Source organism: Anomaloglossus baeobatrachus, unplaced genomic scaffold, assembly GCF_048569485.1.
Source record: "Anomaloglossus baeobatrachus isolate aAnoBae1 unplaced genomic scaffold, aAnoBae1.hap1 Scaffold_3056, whole genome shotgun sequence".
NCBI classification, from domain to species: domain Eukaryota; kingdom Metazoa; phylum Chordata; class Amphibia; order Anura; family Aromobatidae; genus Anomaloglossus; species Anomaloglossus baeobatrachus.
The window spans coordinates 103,373-112,158 of NW_027442476.1; the positions used below are offsets into that span (position 1 = coordinate 103,373).

General features: G+C 46.8%; 5 non-coding genes across 5 annotated transcripts; all 5 read left to right on the forward strand.

The window, feature by feature from the left end:
• The first annotated feature begins 1,352 nt into the window (after positions 1–1,352).
• LOC142268495 (U2 spliceosomal RNA) lies at positions 1,353–1,543 on the forward strand. The gene has a single exon (XR_012734167.1). It is a non-coding gene; the product is annotated as a U2 spliceosomal RNA (small nuclear RNA).
• A 1,387-nt stretch (positions 1,544–2,930) lies between these two features.
• On the forward strand, positions 2,931–3,121 carry LOC142268496 (U2 spliceosomal RNA). The gene has a single exon (XR_012734168.1). It is a non-coding gene; the product is annotated as a U2 spliceosomal RNA (small nuclear RNA).
• Positions 3,122–4,508: 1,387 nt separating this feature from the next.
• LOC142268497 (U2 spliceosomal RNA) lies at positions 4,509–4,699 on the forward strand. Its single transcript, XR_012734169.1, has one exon. It is a non-coding gene; the product is annotated as a U2 spliceosomal RNA (small nuclear RNA).
• Positions 4,700–6,086: 1,387 nt separating this feature from the next.
• Positions 6,087–6,277, forward strand: LOC142268498 (U2 spliceosomal RNA). Its single transcript, XR_012734170.1, has one exon. It is a non-coding gene; the product is annotated as a U2 spliceosomal RNA (small nuclear RNA).
• A 2,189-nt stretch (positions 6,278–8,466) lies between these two features.
• On the forward strand, positions 8,467–8,659 carry LOC142268500 (U2 spliceosomal RNA). The gene has a single exon (XR_012734172.1). It is a non-coding gene; the product is annotated as a U2 spliceosomal RNA (small nuclear RNA).
• The last annotated feature ends 127 nt before the right edge of the window (positions 8,660–8,786 follow it).

Sequence of the window (8,786 nt, forward strand, 5' to 3'; positions counted from 1 at the left end):
CTGATTCATATTAGCCCGATTTAATGAATTGGAAGAAAGCATACGTCTTCATATGCACCTCAATTTGGCCCATTCACTTTTCACACTTCCTCCTTTTGTTTTTTATCTTTCACACTTTTGACTTTCTTTATTCATCCAAATAGCAAACTCATCACCACTCAACCTGACCAACTCGGCTATGTCCCCGTGCTGCAGTTCTCTGTCTTATCTAGATCATTTGCAATTGAATGGAATAGATCCCTTTTGGACAAAGTGGATTCACCTGCTGCTGCAGTGACCACAGGTGTGATAAGATCTAGAATTGGCATCTGGTGCGATCTCTCCGCTTCCACTCCAAAGAAAGTTACCTGTTTATTCCTATCATGCATTGGTTTTTGGGGTTTTCTTTGAGTAATGATGATCTCTTTAGTAGTCTGTTGGCGCCCTCTCCTGGAGGAATAGTTTGCTTGCTCTTGGACATTCTAAAAGAGAGGTCATGATAGACATTGAGCTTCTGAGCTCAATTGGGGACAGTCATGGGTGATGAATGTTTGCAACCTACTGCGAAGCCTCATACCGCAATATAAGGAACGTCAAATACTAAGAAAGGGCGGCCTATGAAAGAATTACTACTTTCAATAAGTACACTTAAACGGCTAATTGGGAATAGAAAAACTGTAAAAAGCCCTCTGAGAAAGCCCCCCTCTAACCTTTGATAGTAAGCTTTTCTGTAGTCTGCCTGTTGATGTATTTTCCGTTTGAACTGTGCACAACATGAAGAGACGGAACACTGGCGGCTTGTCACAATGCCCCCCGATGACATCACAATAGCGCTGCTGCCTAGAAAACAAGCTGCGCAGAAGAAGTTGTTCTTTGGGTGGGAGGGTGGGCTAGTGGAAGGAGGGGGCAATCTCTTTTTTTCCCGGGTGGTAGGGGGATGACAGGAGAAGGGAAGCGGGTGGTGAGAAAGGTACAGAGGGCAGGGTTTGGGGGCTGGGAAGGAAAGGGAAAAGATTAGGGTTTGGGGATGATGAAAGGGCTTTCTACGGGTAAGGATGGCAAAGGGTGGCAGTGACGGAAAGTCAGGCAACCTGTCCTGTCCGTCTTTTTGTATCGTGAATTGGAAAGACTGCAAGGGGGAGGGGAGTTGCTTGCGCCCTAAAGGAGGAGTTATTCAGATTCATTGCAGTGGGCGGCGGCTGCAAAACGCACCATTCTTCTTGTTTTTGCTCTGCAAAGCAGCCTTTTCAAGGGTTGGCTTGGGTGACAAAATGTCTTGTGTAGGCGTGGGTTTGTCTCCCTCTCGCTCTCTCTCCCTAAGATGTGTCCGGCATAGGCCAGGGTGCCACTCGAGGCCCAAACCAATTCTGGTTATCGCTTCTCGGCCTTTTGGCTAAGATCAAGTGTAGTATCTGTTCTTATCAGTTTAATATCTGATACGTCCCCTATCTGGGGACCATATATTAAATGGATTTTTAGAACAGGGAGATGGAAAAAGAGCTTGCTCTGTCCACTCCACGCATTGACCTGGTATTGCAGTACCTCCAGGAACGGTGCACCCCTTCTTAACCCAGTTTCCAAAAGCAGAACTCAATTCACCTGATTCATATTAGCCCGATTTAATGAATTGGAAGAAAGCATACGTCTTCATATGCACCTCAATTTGGCCCATTCACTTTTCACACTTCCTCCTTTTGTTTTTTATCTTTCACACTTTTGACTTTCTTTATTCATCCAAATAGCAAACTCATCACCACTCAACCTGACCAACTCGGCTATGTCCCCGTGCTGCAGTTCTCTGTCTTATCTAGATCATTTGCAATTGAATGGAATAGATCCCTTTTGGACAAAGTGGATTCACCTGCTGCTGCAGTGACCACAGGTGTGATAAGATCTAGAATTGGCATCTGGTGCGATCTCTCCGCTTCCACTCCAAAGAAAGTTACCTGTTTATTCCTATCATGCATTGGTTTTTGGGGTTTTCTTTGAGTAATGATGATCTCTTTAGTAGTCTGTTGGCGCCCTCTCCTGGAGGAATAGTTTGCTTGCTCTTGGACATTCTAAAAGAGAGGTCATGATAGACATTGAGCTTCTGAGCTCAATTGGGGACAGTCATGGGTGATGAATGTTTGCAACCTACTGCGAAGCCTCATACCGCAATATAAGGAACGTCAAATACTAAGAAAGGGCGGCCTATGAAAGAATTACTACTTTCAATAAGTACACTTAAACGGCTAATTGGGAATAGAAAAACTGTAAAAAGCCCTCTGAGAAAGCCCCCCTCTAACCTTTGATAGTAAGCTTTTCTGTAGTCTGCCTGTTGATGTATTTTCCGTTTGAACTGTGCACAACATGAAGAGACGGAACACTGGCGGCTTGTCACAATGCCCCCCGATGACATCACAATAGCGCTGCTGCCTAGAAAACAAGCTGCGCAGAAGAAGTTGTTCTTTGGGTGGGAGGGTGGGCTAGTGGAAGGAGGGGGCAATCTCTTTTTTTCCCGGGTGGTAGGGGGATGACAGGAGAAGGGAAGCGGGTGGTGAGAAAGGTACAGAGGGCAGGGTTTGGGGGCTGGGAAGGAAAGGGAAAAGATTAGGGTTTGGGGATGATGAAAGGGCTTTCTACGGGTAAGGATGGCAAAGGGTGGCAGTGACGGAAAGTCAGGCAACCTGTCCTGTCCGTCTTTTTGTATCGTGAATTGGAAAGACTGCAAGGGGGAGGGGAGTTGCTTGCGCCCTAAAGGAGGAGTTATTCAGATTCATTGCAGTGGGCGGCGGCTGCAAAACGCACCATTCTTCTTGTTTTTGCTCTGCAAAGCAGCCTTTTCAAGGGTTGGCTTGGGTGACAAAATGTCTTGTGTAGGCGTGGGTTTGTCTCCCTCTCGCTCTCTCTCCCTAAGATGTGTCCGGCATAGGCCAGGGTGCCACTCGAGGCCCAAACCAATTCTGGTTATCGCTTCTCGGCCTTTTGGCTAAGATCAAGTGTAGTATCTGTTCTTATCAGTTTAATATCTGATACGTCCCCTATCTGGGGACCATATATTAAATGGATTTTTAGAACAGGGAGATGGAAAAAGAGCTTGCTCTGTCCACTCCACGCATTGACCTGGTATTGCAGTACCTCCAGGAACGGTGCACCCCTTCTTAACCCAGTTTCCAAAAGCAGAACTCAATTCACCTGATTCATATTAGCCCGATTTAATGAATTGGAAGAAAGCATACGTCTTCATATGCACCTCAATTTGGCCCATTCACTTTTCACACTTCCTCCTTTTGTTTTTTATCTTTCACACTTTTGACTTTCTTTATTCATCCAAATAGCAAACTCATCACCACTCAACCTGACCAACTCGGCTATGTCCCCGTGCTGCAGTTCTCTGTCTTATCTAGATCATTTGCAATTGAATGGAATAGATCCCTTTTGGACAAAGTGGATTCACCTGCTGCTGCAGTGACCACAGGTGTGATAAGATCTAGAATTGGCATCTGGTGCGATCTCTCCGCTTCCACTCCAAAGAAAGTTACCTGTTTATTCCTATCATGCATTGGTTTTTGGGGTTTTCTTTGAGTAATGATGATCTCTTTAGTAGTCTGTTGGCGCCCTCTCCTGGAGGAATAGTTTGCTTGCTCTTGGACATTCTAAAAGAGAGGTCATGATAGACATTGAGCTTCTGAGCTCAATTGGGGACAGTCATGGGTGATGAATGTTTGCAACCTACTGCGAAGCCTCATACCGCAATATAAGGAACGTCAAATACTAAGAAAGGGCGGCCTATGAAAGAATTACTACTTTCAATAAGTACACTTAAACGGCTAATTGGGAATAGAAAAACTGTAAAAAGCCCTCTGAGAAAGCCCCCCTCTAACCTTTGATAGTAAGCTTTTCTGTAGTCTGCCTGTTGATGTATTTTCCGTTTGAACTGTGCACAACATGAAGAGACGGAACACTGGCGGCTTGTCACAATGCCCCCCGATGACATCACAATAGCGCTGCTGCCTAGAAAACAAGCTGCGCAGAAGAAGTTGTTCTTTGGGTGGGAGGGTGGGCTAGTGGAAGGAGGGGGCAATCTCTTTTTTTCCCGGGTGGTAGGGGGATGACAGGAGAAGGGAAGCGGGTGGTGAGAAAGGTACAGAGGGCAGGGTTTGGGGGCTGGGAAGGAAAGGGAAAAGATTAGGGTTTGGGGATGATGAAAGGGCTTTCTACGGGTAAGGATGGCAAAGGGTGGCAGTGACGGAAAGTCAGGCAACCTGTCCTGTCCGTCTTTTTGTATCGTGAATTGGAAAGACTGCAAGGGGGAGGGGAGTTGCTTGCGCCCTAAAGGAGGAGTTATTCAGATTCATTGCAGTGGGCGGCGGCTGCAAAACGCACCATTCTTCTTGTTTTTGCTCTGCAAAGCAGCCTTTTCAAGGGTTGGCTTGGGTGACAAAATGTCTTGTGTAGGCGTGGGTTTGTCTCCCTCTCGCTCTCTCTCCCTAAGATGTGTCCGGCATAGGCCAGGGTGCCACTCGAGGCCCAAACCAATTCTGGTTATCGCTTCTCGGCCTTTTGGCTAAGATCAAGTGTAGTATCTGTTCTTATCAGTTTAATATCTGATACGTCCCCTATCTGGGGACCATATATTAAATGGATTTTTAGAACAGGGAGATGGAAAAAGAGCTTGCTCTGTCCACTCCACGCATTGACCTGGTATTGCAGTACCTCCAGGAACGGTGCACCCCTTCTTAACCCAGTTTCCAAAAGCAGAACTCAATTCACCTGATTCATATTAGCCCGATTTAATGAATTGGAAGAAAGCATACGTCTTCATATGCACCTCAATTTGGCCCATTCACTTTTCACACTTCCTCCTTTTGTTTTTTATCTTTCACACTTTTGACTTTCTTTATTCATCCAAATAGCAAACTCATCACCACTCAACCTGACCAACTCGGCTATGTCCCCGTGCTGCAGTTCTCTGTCTTATCTAGATCATTTGCAATTGAATGGAATAGATCCCTTTTGGACAAAGTGGATTCACCTGCTGCTGCAGTGACCACAGGTGTGATAAGATCTAGAATTGGCATCTGGTGCGATCTCTCCGCTTCCACTCCAAAGAAAGTTACCTGTTTATTCCTATCATGCATTGGTTTTTGGGGTTTTCTTTGAGTAATGATGATCTCTTTAGTAGTCTGTTGGCGCCCTCTCCTGGAGGAATAGTTTGCTTGCTCTTGGACATTCTAAAAGAGAGGTCATGATAGACATTGAGCTTCTGAGCTCAATTGGGGACAGTCATGGGTGATGAATGTTTGCAACCTACTGCGAAGCCTCATACCGCAATATAAGGAACGTCAAATACTAAGAAAGGGCGGCCTATGAAAGAATTACTACTTTCAATAAGTACACTTAAACGGCTAATTGGGAATAGAAAAACTGTAAAAAGCCCTCTGAGAAAGCCCCCCTCTAACCTTTGATAGTAAGCTTTTCTGTAGTCTGCCTGTTGATGTATTTTCCGTTTGAACTGTGCACAACATGAAGAGACGGAACACTGGCGGCTTGTCACAATGCCCCCCGATGACATCACAATAGCGCTGCTGCCTAGAAAACAAGCTGCGCAGAAGAAGTTGTTCTTTGGGTGGGAGGGTGGGCTAGTGGAAGGAGGGGGCAATCTCTTTTTTTCCCGGGTGGTAGGGGGATGACAGGAGAAGGGAAGCGGGTGGTGAGAAAGGTACAGAGGGCAGGGTTTGGGGGCTGGGAAGGAAAGGGAAAAGATTAGGGTTTGGGGATGATGAAAGGGCTTTCTACGGGTAAGGATGGCAAAGGGTGGCAGTGACGGAAAGTCAGGCAACCTGTCCTGTCCGTCTTTTTGTATCGTGAATTGGAAAGACTGCAAGGGGGAGGGGAGTTGCTTGCGCCCTAAAGGAGGAGTTATTCAGATTCATTGCAGTGGGCGGCGGCTGCAAAACGCACCATTCTTCTTGTTTTTGCTCTGCAAAGCAGCCTTTTCAAGGGTTGGCTTGGGTGACAAAATGTCTTGTGTAGGCGTGGGTTTGTCTCCCTCTCGCTCTCTCTCCCTAAGATGTGTCCGGCATAGGCCAGGGTGCCACTCGAGGCCCAAACCAATTCTGGTTATCGCTTCTCGGCCTTTTGGCTAAGATCAAGTGTAGTATCTGTTCTTATCAGTTTAATATCTGATACGTCCCCTATCTGGGGACCATATATTAAATGGATTTTTAGAACAGGGAGATGGAAAAAGAGCTTGCTCTGTCCACTCCACGCATTGACCTGGTATTGCAGTACCTCCAGGAACGGTGCACCCCTTCTTAACCCAGTTTCCAAAAGCAGAACTCAATTCACCTGATTCATATTAGCCCGATTTAATGAATTGGAAGAAAGCATACGTCTTCATATGCACCTCAATTTGGCCCATTCACTTTTCACACTTCCTCCTTTTGTTTTTTATCTTTCACACTTTTGACTTTCTTTATTCATCCAAATAGCAAACTCATCACCACTCAACCTGACCAACTCGGCTATGTCCCCGTGCTGCAGTTCTCTGTCTTATCTAGATCATTTGCAATTGAATGGAATAGATCCCTTTTGGACAAAGTGGATTCACCTGCTGCTGCAGTGACCACAGGTGTGATAAGATCTAGAATTGGCATCTGGTGCGATCTCTCCGCTTCCACTCCAAAGAAAGTTACCTGTTTATTCCTATCATGCATTGGTTTTTGGGGTTTTCTTTGAGTAATGATGATCTCTTTAGTAGTCTGTTGGCGCCCTCTCCTGGAGGAATAGTTTGCTTGCTCTTGGACATTCTAAAAGAGAGGTCATGATAGACATTGAGCTTCTGAGCTCAATTGGGGACAGTCATGGGTGATGAATGTTTGCAACCTACTGCGAAGCCTCATACCGCAATATAAGGAACGTCAAATACTAAGAAAGGGCGGCCTATGAAAGAATTACTACTTTCAATAAGTACACTTAAACGGCTAATTGGGAATAGAAAAACTGTAAAAAGCCCTCTGAGAAAGCCCCCCTCTAACCTTTGATAGTAAGCTTTTCTGTAGTCTGCCTGTTGATGTATTTTCCGTTTGAACTGTGCACAACATGAAGAGACGGAACACTGGCGGCTTGTCACAATGCCCCCCGATGACATCACAATAGCGCTGCTGCCTAGAAAACAAGCTGCGCAGAAGAAGTTGTTCTTTGGGTGGGAGGGTGGGCTAGTGGAAGGAGGGGGCAATCTCTTTTTTTCCCGGGTGGTAGGGGGATGACAGGAGAAGGGAAGCGGGTGGTGAGAAAGGTACAGAGGGCAGGGTTTGGGGGCTGGGAAGGAAAGGGAAAAGATTAGGGTTTGGGGATGATGAAAGGGCTTTCTACGGGTAAGGATGGCAAAGGGTGGCAGTGACGGAAAGTCAGGCAACCTGTCCTGTCCGTCTTTTTGTATCGTGAATTGGAAAGACTGCAAGGGGGAGGGGAGTTGCTTGCGCCCTAAAGGAGGAGTTATTCAGATTCATTGCAGTGGGCGGCGGCTGCAAAACGCACCATTCTTCTTGTTTTTGCTCTGCAAAGCAGCCTTTTCAAGGGTTGGCTTGGGTGACAAAATGTCTTGTGTAGGCGTGGGTTTGTCTCCCTCTCGCTCTCTCTCCCTAAGATGTGTCCGGCATAGGCCAGGGTGCCACTCGAGGCCCAAACCAATTCTGGTTATCGCTTCTCGGCCTTTTGGCTAAGATCAAGTGTAGTGTTGTTCGAAGAGGTGGTTTAAGCTCCAGGCCACCTTAGCACAATGATACAATGCACACTGGAAGGTTGCGCTTGCTAGTACACTGGGTGGATAGTATATTCATCTAGTGGAAAACATGGCCCTACCAGGATCGAGGCTATTAGACTGAGTAAGGATGGGGGGCTATGGTACAACGTGCCCCAGGACTGACGACCCTGGAGTGAGTCTGAGCTTGCTGGCTTGGGACCCCGGCAAGCCTTGGGCTCTGTAGCACACCGTACCTTGCCTTTTCATACTTTTTGAGCATATTACCCTATCCCGGCCTTCTGGCTAGGAAGGGAAATTTTTATAATCCCGGTCGGAGGTCTGGTCAGCTTTGGGCTGAGAAACTAACACCCGGTTGGAGGTCCGGGTCAGCTTCGGCTGAAAAACCAACACCCGGTTGGATGTCTGGGTCAGCTTCGGCTGAGAAACCAACACCCGGTTGGAGGTCCGGTTAGCCTTGGGCTGAGAAACCAACACCGGTTGACGGTCCGGGCAGTTTCGGCTGCGAAACCAACAACTAGTAGCTCTCTACTCCACTTGGGTAAGATGCCTGGGTGGACGCTGGGAGCAACGACAAGGCTCAACCAGGCTTCGGCTTGGGGGAGCACCGAAGATCCCTAACCCTTGCTGTGGCCTTCTGGCTCGGAGGGACGGGGTTGATTTTTGGGGACCCTCTCCTCACGGTGGGGTCCACACGAATCCTAGCCTTTGCACTGTTTTTGGTGTGACTTCGGTCATGCATTTTTTGTGGTGCTTTGGAAAGCTTCATTAAATCAAAAATCTGTTCTTATCAGTTTAATATCTGATACGTCCCCTATCTGGGGACCATATATTAAATGGATTTTTAGAACAGGGAGATGGAAAAAGAGCTTGCTCTGTCCACTCCACGCATTGACCTGGTATTGCAGTACCTCCAGGAACGGTGCACCCCTTCTTAACCCAGTTTCCAAAAGCAGAACTCAATTCACCTGATTCATATTAGCCCGATTTAATGAATTGGAAGAAAGCATACGTCTTCATATGCACCTCAATTTGGCCCATTCACTTTTCACACTTCCTC